The sequence below is a fragment of the Artibeus jamaicensis genome, unplaced genomic scaffold (assembly GCF_021234435.1).
Source record: "Artibeus jamaicensis isolate MK-2021 breed Jamaican fruit bat unplaced genomic scaffold, CSHL_Jam_final contig_1832, whole genome shotgun sequence".
Lineage (NCBI taxonomy): Eukaryota > Metazoa > Chordata > Mammalia > Chiroptera > Phyllostomidae > Artibeus > Artibeus jamaicensis.
The window spans coordinates 4163965-4190724 of record NW_026521362.1 but is presented as its reverse complement, the minus strand read 5'-3'; the positions used below and the strand labels follow the sequence as shown (position 1 = coordinate 4190724).

Here is a 26760-nt window from a genome sequence, read left to right as displayed (position 1 = left end):
AATTGGGCTGTTTTATGTGTGTGCCAAGTATATGGTGGGCTATACCTGTATATGAACTGTAGAAGTTGCATTGCAATTAATATCTTGTTAGACATGTGCACCATTCTGGATTTTCTGTAACTATAGCTCCATCCAACATAAAGTGATTTACAGGATTTTCTGTAAGTGTAGCTCCATCCAACTTAAAGTACTGGGACTTTGGGGAGGCAAAGTATCCCTCTTTCTTAACCCACAAGAAGGAAAGGGGTGAAAAGAGCTTTTCTTTATAAATGCTAGACTATCTTAAAGGTAATGTCCTCTCTCCCTAGTCTTGCTCTTAAATAGACATGTTGCTGGTGGTACAGCTGTCCTTCTAAATAGTCCTCTCTGATAGCGCCACAGGGAGATGTCTTGTACCAACTGCCAGTGGTTATCAGACCTTAGAATGTGGGGTGTACAGCATCTTTTATCTATAGGTTGGTGTCTTAGTCCTAACTCCCAGGTAACAGAAAAAAATTCTATTATTACCCAATAACTTACAGTTGGTGCTCCTAAAGAGAACAAAATAAATAAATCATATAAACTGCACTAAAAGACAGAAGAGAAGAAATATCTTAAAGAAATCTGTAGGTGAAATGGTACAATGTGTTCTAGGGAAAAGATGATGGCATGGACCAACATTAAACCATAGCCTAGAGGAGTTACTGGATTTTACCAGTAACCACTAAAACCACTTCTTAGGGCAAAAGAAAAAAGGTAGCACATTTAGACTACATCAGACACAGTGACTCTCAGTGATAGAGTATCATGAAACAACATCAGATCTCTAAGGGAAAAAGGTGTGACTCAATTTTTAAAAAGTTTTATTTGAGATAAAAGTCAAAGACAGATATTCTCACAGATGCAAAAAGAATAGAGCACAAATTAGCCTTTTAAAAGCAAAGACTTGATATAAATCAGGCATTAAATAAATGAGTCATGATAAGAATCTCAGAGTAGGGAATCTAGCATTAGCAGACTTTCAGTGAATATCAATGGGCTTATATTAGAGTAGGGAACAGTTACAAGAATTGTGGTTATTGGGCAACATCTAAGTTTTATAAATATAAACAGTATGAATATAAGAATCTAAAAAGCAAAAGACTAGAAGATATGAAGAAAAAAGTGTGAGGTAGAACAGATACAAAGTCAAACTGGTTTGAAAATGAAGGAACAATTTGGCTCATGAATTAAAAAACAAATTTCAAATGAGTAAATTTTCAAAATCTTATTGAATTTATTTCAATTTTTTTATGAGCCAGGCAGGTACTGTGTAGCAGAGAAAGGAGCTCCAAGGAGCTGTACAAAAGGAGAGACTAATAGGCAGAAGGGATCAGGAACATCCTGGGTAAAAAGTAGACTGGTTATTTATTCCAAGGTCACTGTCCTTCATGATGGCAGGGGTTCATCAGGCAGTTACCTACCTTACTAGTGCTGATCAGGAGATTCCTGACTGACTGGTTTAAGATTCCATTTCAGGGAGAGACTAAAGTTAAGTCTTGGTTTGGTGATGTGGGACTTAGCATAAGTGGCTTCATTTTGGAATGTTGTCTTGTGTTTAACATACAACCAAAAAAATTTAGGGATGTAGTGAATGCAGTGAGGTCTAGGGCCTTGTTTTCTGTGATGGTCCTTGGTGTGCACTCCACTTTGTGTGGCTTGTTCTCAGACTTGATCTCCTCTTGAAAAGAGATCAATGATATAATAATAATAATAATAAAATTATTATAAAGACCTCATCTTTCTTTCTTTCATAAGAAACTGTGGAAATGTGATTCTTTATTCACAGTCATCACTCTGCTTACCCCATCCCCCTCAAATCCCCAAATCAATCACTGTGGAAAGGCAGATAGGATTACCTCCTGGTTGATTTATATTAGAGTTCTCAAAGAGTGAATTATGGATCACTAGAGATCTCCAAAGACTCTCTTAAGAGGTCTGCGAAGTTACTATTTTGATAATATTGAGTTGGCCAAAAAGTCTGTTTTTTTTTTGTCCGTAAAATAAAAGACATTTTTCATTTTCACCAGTAACTTTATTGTTTTGGCTATTTCAAGTATGTTGGCTATCTACAGCTATTGGCTTCTAGTGGGCAGAGGCCAGGGGTGCTGCTAAACATTTTCCAATGCATAAGACAGAACCACAGCAAAGAATTATTTCAACAAAATGTCAATAGTACCAAGAAACTTTGCAAACCACTTTTGACACTCAGTCACAGCGCCTTCTCCATACATTGTACAAATCTTTATTTTGCATTTCAGTTGCATTTTCACCTTTCTTGAAATAATAAAGCATAATACACCAAAAATGTTGTATATTTTCTTCCACCTTTAATATTAAAATGCTGCACAAAATTCACCAATTTAATAAGCTTTTTTAAATGCATGATGATATAACAGCTGTTACAATACAATCTAACAAAAATTGTTTTGAATGAAGTTAAAGACAACTGACCACTACTAGAGCCACTGTATGAAAAAAACATAATGGCTTTTTGGCAAATCCAGTATTAACAGGTGATTTGCCCTTTTCACTATAATGACATTTATCACAATACAAAGCTGATGGGTAAAACTGCTGTTGCCTCAGTGTGATTCAAGGCGAGGGTACCAAACTGCTCCTGATCTAGCTGTCCTCTTAGTTTGCTTTTGTTTTAGGTGTGATTCTTAATAACTGTGAGTTTGCTGTCCTTTCACTGTTCATTTTTTTTATCTTCTTTTTCTTAAATAAGTCCCTTTAACATTTCATATAATAAGGGCTTGTGATGGAGAATTCCTTCAATTTGACCTTATCTGAGAAGCACTTTATCTGTCCTTCCATTCTAAATGAAAGTTTTGCTGGATAGAGCAATCTTGGATGTAGGTCTTTGGATTTCATGACTTGGAATACTTCTTTCCAGCCCCTTCTTGCCTGCAAGGTCTCTTTTGAGAAATCCACTGACAGTCTGATGGGAACTCCTTTGTAGGTGACTGTCCCCTTATCTCTTGCTGCTTCTAGGATTCTCTCCATTTTAATCTTGGCTAATATAATTATGATGTGCCTTGGTGTGTTCCTTCTTGGGTCCAACTTCTTTGGGACTCTCTGAGCTTCCTGGATTTCCCGGAAGTCTATTTCCTTTGCCAGATTGGGGAAGTTGTCCTTTATTATTTGTTCAAATAAGTTTTCCACCTGTTGCTGTTCCTCTTCCCCTTCTGGTCTGGTACCCCTATAATTTGGATGTTGGAGCGTTTAAAGATGTCCTAGAGGTTCCTAAGCCTCTTCTCATTTTTTTGAATTCTTGTTTCTTCATTCTGTTCTGGTTGAATGTTTCTTTCTTCCTGCTGGTCTACTCCATTGATTTGAGTCCCAGTGTTCTTTCCATCACTATCGGTCCCTGTGCATTTTGCTTCATTTCACTTAGTGTAGCCTTCATTTATTTATCTAATTTGTGACTAAAATCAGCCAGTTCTGTGAGCATCCTGATCACCAGTGTTTTGAACTGTGTATCTGATAGGTTGGCTATCTATTAGAAGTTGCTTAGAAGTATTGGCTCTGGGGCTTTGAGCTGTTCTGGTGGAAACATAATGTTTTGGTCTATTCACACCTGTTATGTATGAGGGGCAGAGCCTTAGGTGTTCACCAGGGTGGGGCAACCCAAGTTGCTGGGTTGTGACCCTGCATGTGGGGCGGGGTCTGAGAGGGAACTGTTGTGCTTTGCTCTGCTCTCTGTTGCACCTCTTATAATTTAATAAATACACTTCAAAACAAGGGCATAAGGATTGAGCAAAGACAGTGAAGTTTTAGCTCAAGAGGTTTAGGATGAAATGGAACACAAAATTTCTAAGAAAAAAATAAGATTATGTTCTATTCAGTAGCTTTCTGATTTAATTAGTTTTAGGAAGCCCTTCACTTCCATTCAAAGTTTGTGTTTTCTTGAGAGAAGGCCAGCATAAATAGTAGAATTTTGAAAAGACAGTTTGGGGGAAGCACCATGCAATTTGCTGTTATGTTACTTTAAAAGAGAAAAACCTACAGGGAATGCCTGAACTTTTTGTTTCCTCTGGCAACAGGTATCTAGATTTGACACTCTTAACTATTTACTCTCCCACATATCTAATGTATAATCCATATTCAAGTTCTATTGGATTCTACCTAACAGTGTGTCATAAATTTACACTTTTATTTCTGCTTCCACCCAAAACTGTAAGTTCAACTTTATTAATCCTAGCCTGTCTGACATGAGTCTTTCTCCAAAATCATCCTCTGTGCTGCATCCTGAGCCATGTTTTTTAAGCACTGTTACATCATGTACTTTTCTGCTCATAAAAATGCCAAATAAAGTTCGAATTTTTATGTCTGTCTTACTCCCAACCAATTCTTACTCTAAAATGTCTTTGCAATGCACAGCCTGTATTCTAGTCATACAGATTTTTTCACTGTTCTTTAACACAGTCTATAATTTTTTGTGTCCATTTTCTGTTGTTGTTGCACTATTTGGAATGCCCTATCTTTCATCACTATTTAGTGAAATTATTATTCTCTTTCCAGAACCATCATCTACATTAAAAAATTTAAAAACCACCAGTGACTTTCTGAGTGGATATGAATTGCTCTTGTTTCAGTACATTTGTTTTCAACAAATATTATTTGTTTTCATAGTCCCATTCTCCTAAATCAGCAGCAGAAACTTGTCTTATTCCTTTTTGTTTATTCCATAGCATCTAAAAGATTACACTTCTGTTTACTTTTGTTATTGTTATAAGAATGTCAAAACCACTTTGAATTATTGTTAGCTCTTATCTTTAGTTCAGTTTGGAAAAACATTAATCATGTGAACGTCTGTGAACAGGACTCCCAGGATTGATCAAGATTGGTTTCTTTTGTCAGAGTTAGCAAATTTTCTTTCATTTATCAATTCATTGTTGAGAAGGTCATGTCATATTAGTAAATTGTCAGGTTGGGAACTGTTATTAAGTTTCTTTCTTTGAGTTGCAATTTTTTAGGGCATTTAAAGTTTGGGGAAGTGACTAATTTTAAATACTTCTTAAATTAACGGCATCCATTAGGTTGGTTTTTCATCAATGTCCTTGTAATGCTTGTGTATTGTTTCATGTTATCTTGGTCAGCATTAGTACTTCATGTGAAATCAGAAAGAAATTAATTTTTCTAATCTATTCACATGATTCATTCTTCTTCATTAATTTATTTATCACTTACCCCATGAATCCCTTTTAAATTCAATTTAGAGTTTATCTCATCTTTTAATGAATTATAGCTTTCCACAGAAACTGAAAAAAATTGTTACAATTCTCTTTTTAATTTTCAAGTAATTTCTATTTTAATCACTCATTTGTATGACTTTTATTGCATATTCTTTTAATTCTAATTCAAAATTTATCTGACTTAGTTAATACATAAATCTAAAAATGACAAGAGAAAGCATGTTTCACATCTATTCACAGAATAATCCACATAGTGGAGTAATGTGAAGCTATAAAAAAGCATGAATTATAGATATTTATAGCTGCATGGAATGAACCTGATAGGAAACATTAAGTTAAAAAGTATTGACTAGAAAAATGCCTAGCAAAATATCTTTTACCTAAAATGTAGAATATATAGAAAAATAGGAGCTAGACATACAAGTCCAGGATGCTCAGAGAGTCCCAAAGAAGTTGGATCCAAGAAGAAACACATCAAGACACATCACAATTTAATTACCCAAAATTAAAGATAAGGGAATAATCTTAAAAGCAACAAGAGAAAAGGAGACAGTTACCTACAAAGGAGTTCCATAAAACTATTCCCTGATTTCTTAAAGAAACCTTACAGGTAAGAAGGGGCTGGAAAGTATTATTCGAAGTCATAACAAGCAAGGACCTACATTCAAGATTACTCTATCCAGAAAAGCTGTCATTTAGAATGGAAAGGCAGATAAAGTGCTTCCCAGATAAGGTCAAGTTAAAGGAGTCTATTGTCACCAAGCCCTTATTATATGAAATGTTAAAGGGACTTATTGAAGAAAAAGAAGAAGATCCAAAACTATGAACAGTAAAATGACAATAAATTCAAAAACTTTCAACAACTGAACCTAAAAAATAAAAACAAAAACTAAGCAAACAAGTAGAACAGGAATAGAATTGCAGAAATGGAGATCACGTGGAGGGTTATCAGTAGGAAGTGGGAGGTAAAGAATGGGCAAAAAGGTATAGGGGATAAGAAGCATAAATGGTAGGCGCAAAATAGACAGGGGGAAGTTAAGAATAGTATAGGAAATGGAGAAGCCAAAGAAGTTGTTAAAAGGACTTATCTAAGAAAAAGAAAATAAAAATATAACAGTGAAAGGACAGCAAACTCATAGTTATTAACAACCACATCTAAAACAAAAGCAAACTAAGAGGACAGCTATATCAGGGGTGGAACCATAGAAATGAAGATCACTTGGAGGGTTAGCAACAGGGGAGTGGGAGAAGGAGAAGGGGGGAGAAAGTACAGAGAATAAGTATCATAGATGGTAGGTAGAAAATAGATAGGGGGCAGGGCAAGAAGAGTAGGGGAAATATAGAATCTGAAGAACTTGAGATACGTGGTCATGAACTAAAGGGGGGAAATGGTGGAGGAGGGGGTGTGCAGGGTGGAGGGGAATGAAGGGGGGGAATAGGACAGCTGTAATAGCATGATCAATAAAATATATTAAAAAGAATTTATACGTGTGACCCATGGACATGAACTAAGGTGAGGGAATGCTGGCGAAAGGGAGGGTTCAGGGGGGAGGGGAATAAAGGGGAGAGAAAAATGGGACAACTGTAATAGCATAATCAATAAAATATACTTAAAAATAAATAGACAAACACCAATGATAACAGGAGAAACCCAAAATGTTTTATGGAGGATATTTGCTAATATTAAGGTATTTTAAAATATTGCCATTTTTAATAGGGGATACTATTATTCTTGTTATATTATTAGAGACCTTATACTTTAGAGATTCAAATGGAAGTAATTACAGAATAAATTACATGATATGTGGGATTTGTTTCAAAATAATAAAATTGCAGGTATGAAAGTGATATGTGAAAAATTTGTGACATTTAACAAAATATAAGCAAAGAAAAAAATTGGGTTATGTCTAAATTCCAAAGGACTGGAGCTGTGTTGATCTGTAAGATAATAGACTCAAGGTGGATATCAGCATTGCATACAACTGTAGAAACATTATTTTGTTCCAGGAGATCATTTTTAAAGAACTGAAAAAGGAAAGAGTGATGATGAGGGCTACAAAGCAGAAAATGACCTTTTACCATTTTCTTCTCCATCTGGCAGCCTCCCTCTGTTACCTTCCATATCTTTGCACAGCTGAACCTTCAGATGCTACTCTCCCTTTCTTAGCTCCTCTTGCCCTTGCTTTCTGTTTCCTTTTTTTATCATTTCTCCCTAACTCCCTTTTTCTTTATTATTTATTTTTTAGAGAAAGGAAAAGGGAGAGAGAAGGAGAGGGAGAGAAACATCAATGTGTGAGAAAGAATTTATTGGTTGCCTCTTGCATGCCCCAAACCAGGGACCTGGCCTGCAACCCAGGCACATGCCCTGACTGGGAATCAAACCTGCAATGCTTCAGTTTGTGGGATGATGGTTAATCCACTGAGCCACACCAGTCAGGGCAACCCCCTTCTTTCAGTCTTAGATTATCTTCCACTTGCTAGGCATATTATTCAATAAAGGCATATTCAATTTATTTTGAAAAAATTATGTTTTCTTTTTTATTGTAGTAGTGGATTAATTATTTTGTACATAGGTGATTATATACCCAGGTTTCACTGGAACAATCATGATGAATGACTTTTGTCCCAGAGAAGTTATAATAGCACTCTTTTTTCTCTTTATCCTGTATTATATGATAATACACATCATAGATTTTGCAAAACTTAATGCATATCATAGATTTTGTATGATAATACATATCATAGATTTTGCAAAACTTAACTGTCATTAATGTTCTTTAAAAAATAAATACTTTATGCTATCAAGTATCTGAATCTGTTCAAAAGTTTGTTTGTTTCCTGTGCTTTAATATGGTAAAACTAGTGCATGTAATTCAGTGGTTGTCAACAGAAATGAAGTTTCTACTCTTCTCTTAAAATATTTTGCCAAGTACATGTGTGCTAATGAAAATGCCTTCTCTTTGAGAGATAGAACATTGATGTATTGACAGTCACACAGACCTTTCAGTAGATTCATTTGGTAGAATTAAAATATGTAGAAGCAGAAAGCAGGGTTCCTGGGACAGAGGAGAAGCAAATTTTGATAGGGGAGGAAGGTGTCCAGCACAGGCCCTTGTATGGAGGGAAAGCCAGATGTAGGGGCTGGAATGAGACCTAAAAGCTGAAATACAGCAGTGAGAATTGGTGGTGTCCAACATGAAAATTGAGATCAGGAAAAGTCTAAGAGTCTACTTTAAGTAGAAAATACCAGTATCTCTATTGTAAGTAACAACAACCACCATAAAACAACAATACTCAATACTGCAAGTGAAACATTGATGGGTAGGAAATATCTTATTTCCCCCCCAGGGAGTATCCTTTTATTACAATTTGTTGTAAATCCTTTGATTTACAATCAAACTATATTTGATTAATTTATTGTTTCTCTCAAATCAGTTCTTACCTTCCTCAGATACCTGTTTCAGAGGATGTGAGATGCCAAAATACATTATGTAGATGGGGGGAGGTGATGTTCGTTCTCGGTATCATCTGGCCACTCGGGTATCCTGTTAAGTATACTTTTTCTTATTTATTCTTTGGTACTACTAAAGCTTCTTCAGTATCTGCTTTCATGTGTATATTCAAATTTCTTCTCCAGCCTTCAGCCACAGAAAATCTCTCACTGCCCTCTTGGCTGTGGGAATTGTGGGGAAAGCTTCATGAGACTATCTCAGGCTGGGGACCCAGACAGCCCTTCCACCCTCCTGTGTCTGTGTAAGGTGCCATGCCAGAACGATCTTCAAGACTTGCTGCTTTTCCCACCACAACTTGAAGAGAGACATACAACTGACCTTTGCTCCTGAATCCCCAAATTCATCTGGGGGTGCGTGCCAATCTCGGGCATGTCAGATCCTTGCTCATATTTTGTTTTGCTCTTTATGGTAAGTGGCTTACTATCCATTGTATTTTCCTTTTGGTTATGGGTCACATTTTTCAGCTGCTTTACATATCTAGTAATTTTTCAGTAGATGCTTGACAATATAAGCATTTTTTTGTTGAGGATCTGGAATCAGGGGTGTCCAAACTTTTGCCTTCTCTGGGCCACAATGGAAGAAGAAAGGTCGTCTTGGACCACACATTAAATACACAAACACGAACAGTAACAAAAGAACTCTCATAATGTTTTACATAAATTTATGATTTTGTGTTGGGTCACATTCATAGCCATCCTGGGCTGCATGCGTGAAGCCCACAGGCTGCGGGTTGGACACAGTGGTACATTTTGTTTTCTTTTTTTAAAAAGTTGTGGCTTTTGTTTTAGCCGGCACTTAAGTAATTTGAAGATCAGCTTGATTATTTTAATGCTTACTTTTAAGTTTCAACAGTCCATATCTGGAATAGCTTTTACTCTAGGCTAGTTTTGCTCTGGTATTAAAAAGTGAGTCTCTGAGGTCTCTATGCTTCATTCATCAAGGTGTCTCTACTCTAGTTATATTTTAAACACCTCCAAGCCCTGTCTAAATTTTGGGAATTGCTCAGCTTGTAGTTCCTTTAGTTGTTCTTTGCCTAGTCTTAATGGAATTTTTACAGTAGGCCTGTGTTCTCCTTAGTATTTAGACTCTAGTGGTCTGTCATATAGATTTTTGGAGTTCTTTATGTCTCTCCTCTCTGATTTCTTCCTCACTCATGTCAGCTGATTAGCTGCCCTGAACTCTGATCTCTGTTTCCATAATTTAGCAATATTCTTGTGCTCCATTTGGGTTTTTAGTCTTCGTGCTATAGTTCTTAATGTATATACAGTTGGAAAGTAGGGTAATTATAGGGCCCACCTTGTTTGCATGCCTTTCCCCATCATTCTCTTTTGGCCACTATCCAAAGATGGAAGATAGTTACTTCATATACTTTTTCAGTTTTCTATTTACTGCTGGAAGACAAGTCTGTTACCAGTTACTCCATTAAGGCCATAAGTGGAAATCTATGATTGTCCCTTTTAAGTTATACTTTCAACTATAAATTCCTTTTATAAATAGGTAATACACTCCAGTGGAACCTTCCTACTGAAAACTACTGAAATCTACCACCACTGTACATTTGGTAATAAAAACTTGATTACTAGCTGTTTTCTGAATCTACTTTTCTTTGCCACTTCTCTATCTTTGAACATGTTTTTTCACTCTACTACTGGGGATACTCTGAAGATGGCACAATATTTGTTTTTAAACATCTGATGAACTGAACCTTTCAATACAAAGTCATGTTGCAGACCGCTCTGCCTGGTTTTAGGAATTGTATCTTGACCCCTTGTGGCTAAGGGATAACCTTTAGAGTGCCAGCCACAGGAAACAAAGCTTGTCTCTGGTAGCAAATGCTGCCTCAGTTTCCTCTCCCTGCCCACAAAGCTTGGTTGGAAGTCAATGATGGGTAAGACCCCTTGCAGCAGGGGGCAACCTAAGCCAGACTCAATCAATTGGGAGGCCTTCATGGAAGGACTTGGGGGGCTGCAATAAAGAGGGAGCAATGGACTCTCGCCCCAGCTTTGATAGAGCCCGAGTCCCCATGTTCTCTGGGAGAAGTACTTCCTGGCTCTAATCCCCTTAAGCCTTAATACCTGATGGGAAGAGGTGCAACTCCTTGCCTTGCTAGAGCATGTCTTAGGGAAAAATTTGGCATCACAAAGACTTGCTGATAAACCTGTGAAATCTGCTCTGCTAAGAGTGCTTTCATTCATATGTTAAGGGTTCAAGCAGGAAAACCTAAAACTCTGTTCCTGACATACTCAGACTCATAGTAAGCCCTCAGATTTCTTTGAAATGTTATCTACTGTTTGATCCTTGCCACCCTGTATTCCTGTGTATTAGAACCCAATAAAAGGCCCTGAAGGAGGGGGCACAAGGCCTTTTTCTCCTTGGAGAAACTGGTTGCTGCTGGCCTTTTTTCCCTGAGAAACTGGCCACTGCCCACTTCTCCTCCCTGAGCAGATCACATCATGTCTCAGTCATATTCACCCTCATCCGTGGCAACTGGGGGGACTTGAGAGGAAGTCACCCCTACAAAGTCAAATAGAAAAAAATGGAGAGAAGAGTGGAGCTGAAGGTGTTTTAAATGGGTCTGTAAAACAAGAGTAATATAATATGGTCTGATCCTTAGTAGCCAAAACCAGTTACTTGTTACGTGTCCCAATTATGTGTCCAGAAAAAGTCCAGCTATTTTTAATATAACAAGAATGGTTTGCATGACATTGATGTACCTGACAGCCAAGGAGATAATGACAATCACTGTACTAGTCAATGAGGGCAGTAAATGCTGTTGAGTGAGCGTGTGTACTGTGTGGGCATCGCATTCAAAATGACTGAGTGAGTACAGCAATGAATCTGCATCAAATTTTGTGTTTGGCTTGATTATTCCTCCACAGGAACTATTTGGGAAATTCAGAGGGCCACGGTTATGGGCAACTGGTGATTGGCATCTGCATCACCACAATGTGCCAACTCACATATCATGTCTCTTGCAGAGTTTTTTTGGCATAACATAAAATTACCCAGGTGACTCAGGCCACCTACAGCCCACCTTTGGCCCACCCCTCATCCCTACAATATTTGACTTTTCCCAAAACTATAATCACCTTTGAAAGGGAAGAGGTTTCAGACTGTTGATGAGATTCAGGAAAATATGACAGGGCGGCCGATGGTGATTGGGAGAACTGTGTGAGGTCCCAGGGTGCCTACTTTGAAGGGGACTGAGGTGTCATTGTCCTATGTACAATGTTTCTTGTATCTTCTTCAATAAATGTCTCTATTTTTCATATTACATGGTTGGATACTTTCTGGACAGACCCGTATGCCACACAATTTCAAGGTAATTAAAAGTGATCTGTTAAAAACAAGCCTTTTTAAAAGCAAATGAAATATAACCAGAGTCATTGAAAATAAGAACAATCTAACAATAGACAGAGGGGAAGGGGGAGGGGACAGAGGGGAGAAGGGTTTTCAAGAACTACTATAAAGGACACATGGACAAAACCAAGGGGGAGGGTGGAAGAAAGGGAAGGAGAGGGGTTTGGAGGAAGTCGGGGGGGGGGGTGGGGAGAAAACACAGAAAACTGTAATTGAACAACAATAAAATAATTAAAAAAAAGCCTTCTTAATAAATGCACTTTATTTTTTTAATGACATAAATCAGGGGTTGGCAAACTATGGCCTATGGGCCAAATCTCTCTAGTTGTATGCTTTTGTATAGATAGAAAATTAAGAATTGATTTTGCTTTTTACAATGGTTACATACTAAGTGGTTATATAAGTATCTATATAACATTGTCAAATTTGTTTCTTGGCCTATAAAGTCTAAAATATTTACTTTCTGCCTCCTTAAGAATTTTTTTTTACTTATTCTGTCCTTAAACATTTTTTTTCCATTCATTCCTTTATACCATCCACTTAACAAATATTTATTTAATTCTTTACATTGTGCAAGGCACTTGACGAAGTTAGAAACTTGAATTAAGCTGGGAACCTTCTTTACAGGAGTTCATAATTTATTAGTAACACAGAGTTGAGTGAAAGATGAAGCATGGGAGAGGGGTAACAGGTTAAGGACTGTCCTATTTCCAAAAAGAATAGCTGACATGCAGCTGGGGAAGTTAGAGGAATCTCATTGGAGGAGATGGTATTGGAGCTGGGCTAGGAAAGAGGGGTAGAATTTGAATGAATATACAAAGGCACCTCTTTTCTCTCCAGTCTATTTTTAGTCTGAGTTTTCTTGTTGAAGTTACAAGAGATTAAGTAACAGGTTTTGGGAAGCTGTTTCCTTAGTTGACTTTTCAGATTTGGGATTCCAGTATGGTCAGGAAAGAGCTAGTATTCTGACCCCTCTTCCCAGATTAGAAGAGTTTTGGCCAAATAACTCCATATATCACTCTCTGTGTGTATCTGGGTTCAGCAGGGAGGGAAAACTGCCTGGATTTCCTTCTAAAGGGCACTCTTTGTCCTCATGGAGTTCTGTGGCCAGCAGCATCTCTCTTTTTGTAGCTTTGCCAGGCTGGAATCTGCTAATGCTAGGGCTGGGAGAAAAATCAGATTCAATATTTGTAATATTTAGTAATTGCTTTCTCTCTTGTGAATAAGCCTTTTAATGGCAGGGCCAAAGAAACTGATCTGAGCAAAAAGAGAATCTTTATATGTCTGTTTAATAGATACCTGAATGTACAGTAAGGAAATGAAATAAATATTGTCATTCATCCTAAATGAAACGAACATAACTTGAAAATAATTTTCTTATAGATCAAAGTTTTTAAAGTGGAGCTGGAGTATAAAAAGACTATTCAAAGGACTAAAATTCATAATATTAAGCTTTCTTATGAAAATAATCTTTTAGTATTATTTGGCATGATGACATAATTCTTGATTGTTGAGTTAAAGGTAAAAAAGTAGTTTTGGGGAGAATCATTTTCAGAAAAAGAGTTATTAGATAATTCTACCTATTCTTTAAGGTAAAAGTATTTTTTTGTTGTTAAAGACTAGTCATCCTTGAATTTTTGTGCTGATTAACACAAAGTCCCTGAAATCAAGCTCTATTCATAGACATACCTAACAGTACTTATTAGTCACAATAACTGAATAATTTTGTGATGAATTTAACATATTTCCATTTGGAATTCAGAATACTATGTTTTCCATATCACAGGTACACTGATTTTATAATACTTTTTCATTTCTTCCATGGCCTTTGCAGTTAAGCTTGGATAACTTTACATTGTTTTCATTTAAACTTTATTTCAATTTTGCATAATGGTCATACTGGCCTATTCAACATAAGGGTAATGAGAATGGAGTTGAAAGTTGTGTTAAAGAATGATAGAGTTACTGGACTTGATCCAGACCACATAAAATATTTTGGGGAAAGTACTTTCATTTACTTGGCAACAGTCAAATTTTTTTACATTTGTGTAGTATTTTAAAATATTCCCAGTGCTCCCCAGTGCGCTGCCATAATCTTTTAGTCTACCCATGGTTGTAAGTGGCTGAAACTTAACTCAAAAGAGTGTAGTCTAAAAAAGATAGTATATTGTCTCAAACTGCTGACAATTCTAGGTGTCAGTCATCAGGAATAGCTTGCTGTGTACTTGCAACTACATGATTGGGGTTTTGTTTCTGTCCATACCTCGCCTTTGATTTCCTCTGTGTTGACTTCATTCTCAGAGAGTCTCTACAAAGCGGCAAGGTGGACCCTGACAACTCTAAGTTTACATGGTCCTTACAGCTTAACACACCAAAGGAAGACGTAGCATCTTTGCCCACAGCTCTAACAATCTTCCCAGAGTGGATTCTGCTGTGGGTCATATATCTTAAATATGCTTAGGGAATAAGATACTGATTGGCCAAGCCTGTGTTAATGCACACATCCAAGGTGAGGTGCATCACTATCATTTGAGAGTAGGGGATTCAAGATCAATTAATTAAAAGTCAATTAGTCAGCCCTGGCTGGTGTAGCTCAGTGGATTGAGTGTGGGCCTGGGAACCAAAGGGTTGCCAGTTGGATTCCCAGTCAGGGCACATGCCTGGGTTGCAGGTCAGGTCCTCAGTGGGGCCCATGTGAGAGGTAACCACATATTGATGTTTCTCTCCCTTTCTTTCTCCTTCCCTTCCTCTCTCTCTAAAAATAAATAAATAAAATATTTTTTAAAAAGTCAATGAGTCAAAATTTCCTCAATTCACTTTTAAGGACTTTATTTTAACCAGATTTCATTTTGCAGTCATAACATTTTGAGGGATATTCATTTTATCTTTGCCTGTTTCCTACTACTACAGCTAGAGATGGAGGTCCAGAGAGGTGGGGAATCAGGAGCCGAGAAAAGATACACACCTGGACCTGTTCTGCCACTGCCTTATTGGTAGGGTCGCTTCGGTGGGGCTTTTATTTGACAGATCTACCGTTTTAGTCCTAAGTGACTTCATTCTTAGCATTGAGGGGCTTTATATAAACAAAGCTTGATTTATCAATAGACAAATTCCACTGACAGGTTTTGGAACTGAAATTCCCAATCCATTGGACAACAAAGCACTTACAAGGGAAAAATTGGGACTTGGCCACCAGTATAGTATGAGTTTGTTGTTCACCTGTCATGCACTATATGACATGTGGACTTCTGTGACATGCCATTAATCATTTCATATGAAATATGAACAAAGTATTTTATGAAGCATTTTCTAAAGGACCTGAAAACAGGGGTAAAAAAATTGCAGTGATTGTCTTGTGTTCCAAGCCATTAGCTAAGTCCACATGCCCTTCAAGGGTTTCAGGCTTTGAGAACAAAGAGGAAGGCATAGTTTTGAGAGAGGAGGATTACATTACAGGGCACTTTGCACTCACAGTAAAGAATTTGCTAGGGTGCAAATCAAAGAGCAAGTAATTAGGGGCTCAAACATCAGAACTTAACTCCTATTATTGTCCTGGGTAGCCTTTTGACTTTAGTCAAATAATAACTTTTTAACCTCTGATTTCCCCAGTGATATAGCAGATTAATAAGAATTCTTTTAAAATGGGTGCCCATAGTAGCATTGTGAGTGTTACAATGACAGGAAAAGATAAGATGAAATCATTGATTTACCATTCAGAAGAGATAAGTACATTTTTTTGATATTTCCAGTGTTCTTATCAACTGCTTGGAATAAAAAGACCAACTGCTTTTTATTCCCCTACAAGGACATTTCAAATAAAATGCGTCTTAGAAGGTGAATATCTCTTTATCATTGGTTATTTAGTAGTGATAGCAGAACTTAGAGCTATTTCCAAACACTATTTCTCTGTAATAGGGAGACCTTACACCTGCATTATACCAAATAACTATTAGCATCTCTTGCAGAAATAGCATTGCAGTCCACAGTCACAGTTTGAAATATCAGTGGCCATCTGTTAAAACACCTAGGATGTCCTGAAACGTTGTTGCTATGTGAGGGCAAAAATGGGTTTGACCAGTAAATTTCACCTTGGGGGACTCTTTTTTATTATACACATTTCTTAAAACCAAATTATACTTTGTGGGGCAGTCTGGCTTAAAAAATTCCAACTATCAATATGATTCTAATATGTGATGCTCTAGGGTTTATTTTTTTCTGAGTTTTCAAAATTGTATTTCTGTGTTTGGCATACACTCTTCGTGCTCTGGGGCAGTACATTATGTCTGTGTATTTATTTCATGGATCTTTGTGGAAATACAGTGATTAATGAGAACAGTAATCAACTGAGAAGTCATTTATTATACACCATTAAACTAGTAATCTATTGACACAAGATATGAATGTAAAGTACAATTGAATGATTGAAATAGTACAGTAGATTATGTTTATCATGGAATGTTACTCTTTGCAAGAGTTGACAAAGATGGTTTGTACAACAGGAATGTCTGTATATGAACTTCAGCTAGAGCAGAAATATAAATTTTAAAAAGTGAAATGCCAACAACTTAATAAAGGAAGCTACATTATAAAACCATTCTCTGCTTAGCAAAACTAAAAAAAAGGGGAGAAAGAAAACCAATTACAGTGCACATTGGTAGAAGACAGTGACATCATTTATTCAACAAGTCTTTGTAGCCTGTACCTGCTATGTGTATGGAAAAGGTTTCTTTTTTTTTGAAGACTCCGTTTTCTCTCTTGATTACTGAAGAGTATTCTGCTTTGCTTTTCGTGACTATGGCAAAGCACATTTATTTAGTTGAGTCAGACTCAGTGCTATTAGCACAAATATTGTCATCATTCCTCCTTCTTTTAAAAATGTATCTATTTAATGTCATTGCCACGAATGGGAGATTTCATTTTTTAAATAGTTGAGGAGGAAGGTTTGGTTTGGGTTCGGTGAAGACAGCCCAGAGGATGGGTGAAGTGGAAGTGCTGATTGGTGACTCTTAAAGTATGTGGTACCTCTCCTGAGGCTCTGAAGGAGCGTTTAGCAATTTGTGGAGGCATTTGGGGAATTTGTGAGACTTTTCACGCTCTCTCAGTGATGGAGGGGGAATAGAGCTTATGGCTCTGGAGGGCGCTAGACTATCTGCAATGCAGGAGGCATTCCACACCATGAAGACTTGTCATGTGACTCCTATGAAAATTAATTATCCAACCAGACATTCATGAATATTTAAAAAAACCTGTTGATAACTAGTTAAGTGTTGATGCAAAAGATACTAACATATTAGCACATTTTTTTTGCATGGTGTTATATATACTAAATTTTCCCAGAATGAAAATACTGAAAAAATCAAGAGAAGATTACACTTTGTTTGGTTCATCACCTTACCAAGAATTATTCATTATTTTGGGAAATCACATATTGAAGGGAATGCTAATGCAAACTACCAGTATCCGACCTTTTAAGAGGTCTTATTCATTGTGATTGCATATACACAGATAAGTGTTAGATTACTTCACTAGAGTTTTGAGTCTAGTTTTGCTCAAGCATTTTCACATTCAAATATACAATACTTTATTATAAACTGATTTCCATTTGTTGTTTTCTTTTTAATATAGTTAAAGCTTTACATATTATAATTTTGATTTATAATATGTAATTTGAAATTGTATAATTCTGTAGGTTACATTATCTATGAATTTTATTTCATATATTAAAAATGGCATTGAGAACCACAGATGGCAGTGATATGATATCTGCCCCTTTTTGGAAAAAATCTCATTTGAACTCATGCATAGAGAAATAAAGGACAGAATTTATAGAACTGTTTCTATGCGCATACTCTGAGATTCTCTGCTGACAAGAATGACTCGAAAAAGACTTTGAAAAACTGAGAAACAAGCAGATTTGTCTCAGCGTTGAAATCACAAGGTTTGACACAGAAGTTGGGGAGGAAGGCACTGGTCTCATCTCAGTACTAATCCCAGCATTGCCCAAATTTGGGGTGATCTGGAAAGAAGGTACTCCTATGGTGCAGGATGAAGCATTAAGATTTTACAAAGTGGCCATGAGGGGTGTCAGTCTGGGTGCATAAACAGAAGAGCAGGAGAGGAAAAACACTGGTCATTGTGAGCAAATTAATTGGTTTGTAGGATTTGGAGGACTTCCAAATCAAATAATGGGATATGGGATATGGATATGGTCAAATTTCCATCAGTCAGGCTGGGTGATGCTATCATAACTGGGTCATTAAAACTAAATGTAAGTACTCATTTGGAAGAAAATAAAGTTAGATCCATCTACATAGCATATTTTAGATTGATTAAACATGGATATGTTAAAAATCTACAAAAATATTAGAAAATCAGCAGAATACTTGTGAGGAAGGTCTTCAACTCCACTGATAACATATGCAATTTAAAATAATAATTAAGTATAAATTTTCTCACATCTGATAGGCAAAATTTAAAAATTGATAGCATCCAATTTTGGTGATCAGGTGGCAAAAGTCACTTTTATTTTATTGTTAATTTATAGGTGTTTAGAAGTGTGATTTGGCAGTATTTCTAAAAATTAGAAATTCACATAAACTATATTTAGAAATTTTACTTTTTGGAACTGACCCCAGAAGCAGCAGCCCCAATGAGTAAACACACACACACACACACACACACACACACGTCCATCATGGGAACTTACTAAACACATTACAGTACCAAGATAAAACACAACACTGTGCAGCCATTAAAATGAAGGTTGTACTATTTTTGAATATATACATATATCTTCATACATATATGAATGTATGTATTTGTCTGGGAAGATATGCTTCATGTATTAAATGATGATAACACATTTCAGAATAATGTGATTATCACCTTCTCATGTTTGTTAAACAACACAAGTGTTTATTGTGGGACTGGACTGGAGTATAATGTTATCTGGGGGCACTGTGTCCAGGAACTCAGAATCACACTAATCGTGCTCTGCTCTGCCAATCAACTATTTTCTGGGCTGATACACAGCACATCTCAAGGGAATAGCATAAACATTTGAATTCTTCAGTGCATAGTATAGCCATTTCCTCCCATGAAATTTGGAGGCTACTGAATATTACAGGAACAATTGCAAACTGATCAAGTAGTCATTAATGCAGAATTGTCATACACCTGGGTTGACTTTTGCATAGTCCAGAAGCCCAGGTGATATTTATATTGTCTTTCAAATTCTGAATCCAAATTCTAAGTCTAAAGCTGGAAAGTTTTCCTCTATCATCAGGAGAGAGACAAGGATGCCCACCCACGTGACTTTTACTGAAGTCCTCACCAGAGCAATTAGGCGAGAAAAATTAGTGAAAGGAACCCAAATTGAAAAAGAAGTAAAACTGTCACTATGTGCAGATGACATGATATTACATAGAGATAGCCCTAAAAACTCCACCATAAAATGTTTGAACTAATAAATTCAGTACAGTTGCAAAACACAGTCAATATACAAAGTCTGTTGCATTTTTATACACTAACAAAAAAACTATCAGAAAGAGAAATTTTTTAAAAATCCCATTTACAATTGCATCAAAACAATAAAATACCTAGGGATGAATTTAAACAAGGATGTGAAAGACCTGTGCATTGAAGCCTACGAGACATTAATAAAATAAATTGGAGAAGACACAAATGAAGAGATATTCATTACTCATGGATTGGAAAAAATTTATATTGTCAAAATGTCCATACTACCCAAAGCAATCTACAGGTTCAACACAATTCCTGTCAATATTCCAATGGCTTTATTCACAGAAGTAGGAGAAACAGTTGTAAAGTTGAATGGAACCATTAATGACCCTGAATAGCCAAAGCAATCCTGAGAAAGCAAAACAGAGCTGGAGGCTCCCTGAATGCAAAGTGTATTGCAAAGCCACAGTAACAAAACAGTGTGGTATTGGCATAAAAACAGACACATAGATCAGTGGAAGAGAGAGAATAGAGAGCACAGATATAAATCCACACGTATGTGGTCAGTTAATTTAGAACAAAGGAGCCAAGAATATGAATGTGAAAAGGACAGACTCTTTAATAAATGATGTGGGGAAAAATTGGACGAGTATTTTACATCATACACAAAAATCAACTCAAAATGGGTTGAAAGTTTGAATGTAAAATCTAAAACTCCTAGAAGAAAACATAGTCAAGATACCCCTTTGATTTTTAACTGCTGCACCTTGGTGTAAGACCAGCTGGTTCTGCTCTCTGCCCCTCCTACTAGTCTCCATGTGGCTTCTTCAGCTAGATTTCAGACAGTTCTGAGTGATGGTTGTTCTGTAGTTTAGTTGTAATTTTTATGTGGTTTGGGAGGTTTGGAGTACTTCATTTACTTACTCTGCCATCTTGACCAGACTCCACAGTAGATTTTTTTAAATTTATTTTTTTATTGATTATGCTGTTACAGTTGCTCTATTCCCCCCTTCATTCCCCTCCACCCTACCCCCATCCCCACCATTACCCCCCTTTAGTTTATGACCATGTGTCTCAAGTTCTTTAGATTCTATATTTCCCATACTATTCTTGCCCCCCCATCTATTTTCTATCTACTGTCTATGCTACTTATTTTCTGTACCTTCTCCCCCCTTCTCCTCCTCCCACTCCCCTGTTGCTAACCCTCCTTGAGATCTTCATTTCTATGTTTCCACTCCTGATCTAGCTGTCCTTTTAGTTTGCTTTTGTTTTAGGTGTGGTTGTTAATAACTGTGAGTTTGTTGTCCTTTCACTGTTCATGGTTTTTTTTTTTACTTCTTTTTCTTAGGTAAGTCCCTTTAACATTTCATATAATAAGGGCTTGGTGATGATGAACTCCTTGAATTTGATCTTATCTGAGAAGCACTTTATCTGTCCTTCCATTCTAAATGAAAGTTTTGCTGGATAGAGCAATCTTGGTTGTAGGTCTTTGGATTTCATGACTTGGAATACCTCTTTCCAGCCCCTTCTTGCCTGTAAGGTCTCTTGAGAAATCCGCTGACAGTCTGATGGGAACTCCTTTGTAGGTGACTGTCCCCTTAGCTCTTGCTGCTTCTAGGATTCTCTCCTCCATTTGAATCTTGGCTAATGTAATGATGATGTGCCTTGGTGTGTTCCTTCTTGGGTCCAACTTCTTTGGGACTCTCTGAGCTTCCTGGATTTCCTGGAAGTCTATTTCCTTTGCCAGATTGGGGAAATTCTCCTTTATTATTTGTTCAAATAAGTTTTCCACTGGTGGCTGTTCCTTTCCCCCTTTTGCTACCCCTATAATTCGGATGTTGGAGCATTTAGAGATGTCCTGAAGGTTCCTAAGCCTCTCCTCATTTTTTTGAATTCTTGCTTCTTGACTCTTTTCTGTTTGGCCATTATTTTCTTTCTTCTGGTACACTCCATTGATTTGAGTCCCAGTTTCCTTTTCATTGCTATTGGTTTCCTGTGCAATTCCATTCATTTCAATTAGTTTCGCCTTCATGTATTTGTCTAATTTGTGGCTATAATCAACTAGTTCTGTGAGGATCCTGATCTACAGTGTTTTAAACTGTGCGTCTGAGAGTTTTGCTATTTCTTCATCACTTAGATTTATAGGCTCTGGGGCTTTGAGATCTTCTTGAGCCATTTTTGGTCTGTTCGTGCCCTTTAAGTGTGAGGAGCAGAGCCTTGGACTACCTGGTTGCTGGGTTGTGACGCTGTATGTGGAGGCGGGGTCAGAGCGGGGAAATGGCAGCCCCTCTGCTGTTTTGCCCGGCTGGGTGAAGAGCAGAGCCTCAGGTTGTTCACCTGGGCAGGGCTACTTAGGTCGCTGGATTATGATGCTGCATGTGGAGGCGGGGTTAGAGCAGGGAAATGGCGGTGCCCTCCGGCGCCACTTGCCACTGGGGCTGCTGGCTCTTGTCCAATCGCCCACTCCCTCGCTTGTCTATCCACACAGGAATGCGTGAATGTGCAACCACAGTCAACCCGCAGCCCTGCTTCCTCGCTGTTTCCCCGAGATTGCTTGCTGAGTTGCCCACCAGGTCCAACCTTGCACCTGGATTCCGCGTGTCTGAGTCCATCTGACCAAGTTTTCCTGTGCTACCCCACTCTGCCAGCTGCTGGTTTCGCCCTTCTTACCGGTCAGGCTGAAGAATTTGTTGTTATCAGACTTCCAAAAAGTTCAATTTTCTGTGTTCTGGCTATGTTTTCTATTGTTATTATTTAGTTGTCTTTAAACTTGGTTGTGTGAGGAAGCACGGCGTTTCCACCTATGCCTCCATCTTGGCGGAAGTCTCCACAGTAGATTTTGATGGTGGATTTTCTTCATCACTTTTGTGGTTGAGTCTGAAGTATTTTTTATTTTAAAAAGGAGTCCCTCATAATTAAAAAGGGTAGAAACTACTGATTTGAAGAATCAGTAGTTTCTGAAGAATGATGTCTTCAATTTGACTGTAAAGTACTCCTCACTTAATGCAAAACACTGTGCAGGGACTCTTTATTGTGTTATTTGTGATGGACTTTTAAAGAAAGAGTAAAGGTAAACTGCATTGGGTTAGACTTTAGCACTATGTTACACCGAATAAATATAGAAAGATATCTATAGAGTTTGTACACACGAATCCATCGTATTATTTGACTTTGTAATAATGCCAGAGGTCTACCTGTTGCTAAGTGAGAATGTTCAGATTCAGAAACACTGATTCCACTTCCTTTCCTCAGGTTCTGTTGTGTGGTCTGCTTGCTACATGTTGTCAGGATACACTGAGGTATTTAGAGGAAATCATCATCACTACAATGAAAAATGACCTTGAAAGTCTTCTATGGTGAGCATTGTTTTCATTTGGGAGATAGTTTGAAGGTAAGATGCTTAATTGTATAGAGTATCAAAAAAGGTCTTGCTAATGAATGCTTCCAATCTCAAGACTGTTAATGAATCCCTCCACATACTTTTTGTTTTCTTTTTAAAAGAAATTATTTTATTGTTGGTCAGTTACAGTTGTCTGCATTTTCTTCCCACCACTCCTCCTCACCCCCTCCAAACCCACCTCCCTCCCTTGCTTCCATCCTCCCCCTTGGTTGTGTCCATGTGTCCTTTATAGTAGTTCCTGAAGACCCTTCACCCCACTGTCCCCTCCCCCTTCCCCTCTGTCTATTGTTAGATTGTTCTTAATTTCAATGACTCTGGTTATATTTTGTTTGCTTTTTTTCTTTTGTTGATTATGTTCCAGTTAAAGGTGAGATCATATGGTATTTGTTCCTCACCACCTGGCTTATTTCACTCAGCATAATGCTTTCCATTTCCATCCATGCTGTCACAAAGGGTATAAGCTCCTTCTTTCTCTCTGCTGTGTAGAATTCCATTGTGTAAATGTACCATAGTTTTTTGATCCACTTGGTACAATATTCACAAATCAATAGGCATAATACACTACATAAACAAAATGAAAGAAAAAAATCACATGATCATATCAATAGATGCGGAAAAAGCATTTGATAAGGCACAGTACCCATTTATCAAGTAATTTTTAGCACTATTGAGAACATTTCTGGAGCAACTATTCAGGACTTCTAGCTGTAAGTAATGACGAATTCTGCAATCAGACAAAAAAGGCAATCAATGTTTTCATGAACTTGGTCACCTAGGATGAATAAAGATTATTGAATTAGATTATTATCTAATTTGTTACCCACTTTTGTTTTCAAGCATTCTTGTTTAAAGAGTCTAATTTTGGGAGAGTAGTTAAGGAGGGAAGTAGAAGGAAAAAAAGACTCTAATTTTTTATATGATTGAATAGCCTGGCCAATATGAGTTATATATGACTAATATAAAAATTTAATCAGAAACACTATTTTTTTTTAGAATAAAACTGTTCACAGCTGGGGCTGGTAAAAATAATTTTATACTGTTATTATTGCAAAAAATGACATTTTAAATTATAGTTTTGATTATGCTGACTTTACTTAATAAAGACAAATCTAAACATCAGTAGTATAAAGTGTATGCAAGTTTGAGTGACAGGAAAGCAAACATTTTTAGAAAACTGTATTACTGTTTTAGTTTTGATTTACTATGGTTTTATGGTTACATATGCTTTATCAGTGTTAGCCATTGTTTAGGTTAATGGTTGAGAGTTAATAGAATCATGGAGAATTGTTTGTAGAAAAAGGATGGAAACAGAATTCTGTATAGAATTTCATCTGTAACTTGGAGCCAATTAATAATTTTGTGGATAATTATAACAACGGTAAAATCATAAGAAGAAGATTTAAAGGTTTAAGACATGCCAGGTACCACAGACTTAGCGATAACAAATAAAAGTGAACATTATGTGTACCTCAGACAAAGAGAGTCTATTTTTTATTCTTTTCACTTAGGTCATGGACTCTCTATTATCTGAAGCATAAAAAACAGAAGTTCTTTGTGAAAACTCTGATGACATTTTTCTGGAGCCAACTATAAATAACCTCTGTGGGGAATTCAGTTTCAGTTGTGGGGATTTTTTTTGTTGTTGTTCAATTGCCTTCTCCTTATTTTTCTTGTTAGTGCAGCTACATTTAAAAAAATCTGAGTTTTTTCCCTTTTCCATCGGCATTGTTATGTTAAATGCAGGAGTGGTTCAGATGTGAGAAATGAAAAATATTTAGGGAGTTCAAAAAATTGGGCCTGAGTGCTTCTCCCTTTCTCTTTTTTATAACTGGTGTGGCTCAATTGTTTGGTCCTTAATAAAGTGAAGGTCTGCTGTGGTCTTCCTCCCCACTGTCTGCTTCTCCTTACAACAGTCAGTCAGGATGAAGAGCCAGGTGGTGTGTGAATGATGAGATTGGGATAAGAATATCATAAATATTACATTAACTTCTCCAATTTCTTGCTTACCTTTGTATTTTCCACTTGGTTCAAATTGGCAATTTAGCTAGAAAACTAGTGGTAAATATCGAATTTATCATAAAAGTATGTTGTAGGTCCTGTAAGCAAAATCAGAACTTAAAGAGAAGTTAATTGTGAGACTATGATGGAGTTTGGTTAACTTTGCAATGCTGTTACATTTAACAGGGCAGTAAATATGACACTTATTTCCCTTTCTAAACCACTCAGTTTAGTTTAGGGAAGACGGTGTTACTTTAAGGATATCTGTAATGGAAGCTCGAAGTGTAAGATATGCAGTTTTGGTCAAGGCCAGGCTTTCTCTGAGAGTGAGAGAGAGCTTTGGTCCAGTGCTCCCCCGCCAGTACACGCAGCTTTTCTGTGTTACTACTGCTCTTTCAATGAAAACTTGCTGTCTTTACTATGGTTCTTTTCTGAAATTAAATGTATTGGGGTGATATGGCTTAATAAGGTCAGAGGTTTCAAGTATACTTTTCTGTGATACATGATCTGTATATTGTATTGTGTACCCACCATCCATAGTCAATTCATCTTCTGTTCTTCTTAACATCCTCCTGTTTCCTTCTTCATAATGTAACCTGGACTCTAATGTCCTCTCCTTCAACTCACAGCTACTACTGGAGCATTTTATACTTTTAGGTTCCACCACTGACACTGATTCTCACTGTATTTCTCATCTACCAGAGCAAGGTTTTTAATGAGCCCAGTAAGCTTTTCACAACAAGCCAATTTATGGACTACTGGAAAGGTCAAAGATAGTCTCACCTTGGGCCAGACACTACCTGTATTCCAATCACTGTGGCCTAAGGGAGGTAGAGGATGTGGGTTGAGCGATACATATCATGGTTTCCCCGGAGAAGAAGAAGCTGTGGCTAATTTCTCCAAAAGGAACTCTGTGAAGGCAATTTCCTTGGAAGGGGTGATAGGCACAATGATTGATGTGTTTGGTTGCGCAGCAAACTGCAGAGTTTCATGGTTTGTGAGGAGGAGCTGAGCCATCCCTCTGTGTTATGGGAAGCAGTAGTTCCTGGAGACTAACACAGCAATATAAACATCCCAAAAGAGAGCTTGATGCTGGAATGTGATACCAAAAGACAGCAAATCTTTCATGCCACCTATAGCCGTTAATCATTAATGGAGGTTCTTCTACAGTGATCCACACCAAAGAGATGGTTTTATTGTATTGTGAGTTTACCTGTTTTGGGAGACTGCATGAGAATGTTGATTAGGTTTACCTCACAGGCATAGGGAAAAATAACTTTCAACTTTTTCTGTTCTTCTCGGTTACCATATGCTGTGTGATTTCTTTCTCATCAGTAGGCATTTGAAGACTGATCTATGATAAATAAATGCAGATTAAGATGCGACAAGATTTAATATAGATCTTTATACTTCTAAGGAAACTACAATTAGTAAGGCTTATATTTCACACTCATTGAAAAAGAATTTAGGCCGCCACGTTTTAAAAAGATTTAAAAAAATTTTTACTGTATTAGAGTCATCCCAATTTTCCCCCTTTGCCCTCCTCTGCCCATCCAACCCCTCACTCCCATAGTCAGTTCCCACACTGTTATCCATGTCCACAGGTCATTCATGCATGTTCTTTGTCCAGTCTCTTTCCACCATTATCTCCCTCCTCGCACCCACTCTGGTCACTGTCAGTCTGTTCCATGTTTCCATGCCTGTGGTTCTATTTTTTTCATTAGTTTATTTTGTTCATTAGATTCCTTATAGGTGAGATTATATGGTATTCATCTTTTAACAACTGGCTTATTTCATTTAGCATAATGCT

At 37.2% G+C, this 26760-nt stretch overlaps 1 pseudogene; it reads right to left on the bottom strand.

The window, feature by feature from the left end:
* LOC119047900 (CUB domain-containing protein 1-like) overlaps positions 1-26760 on the bottom strand; it is a 137876-nt pseudogene that overhangs the window by 85754 nt on the left and 25362 nt on the right.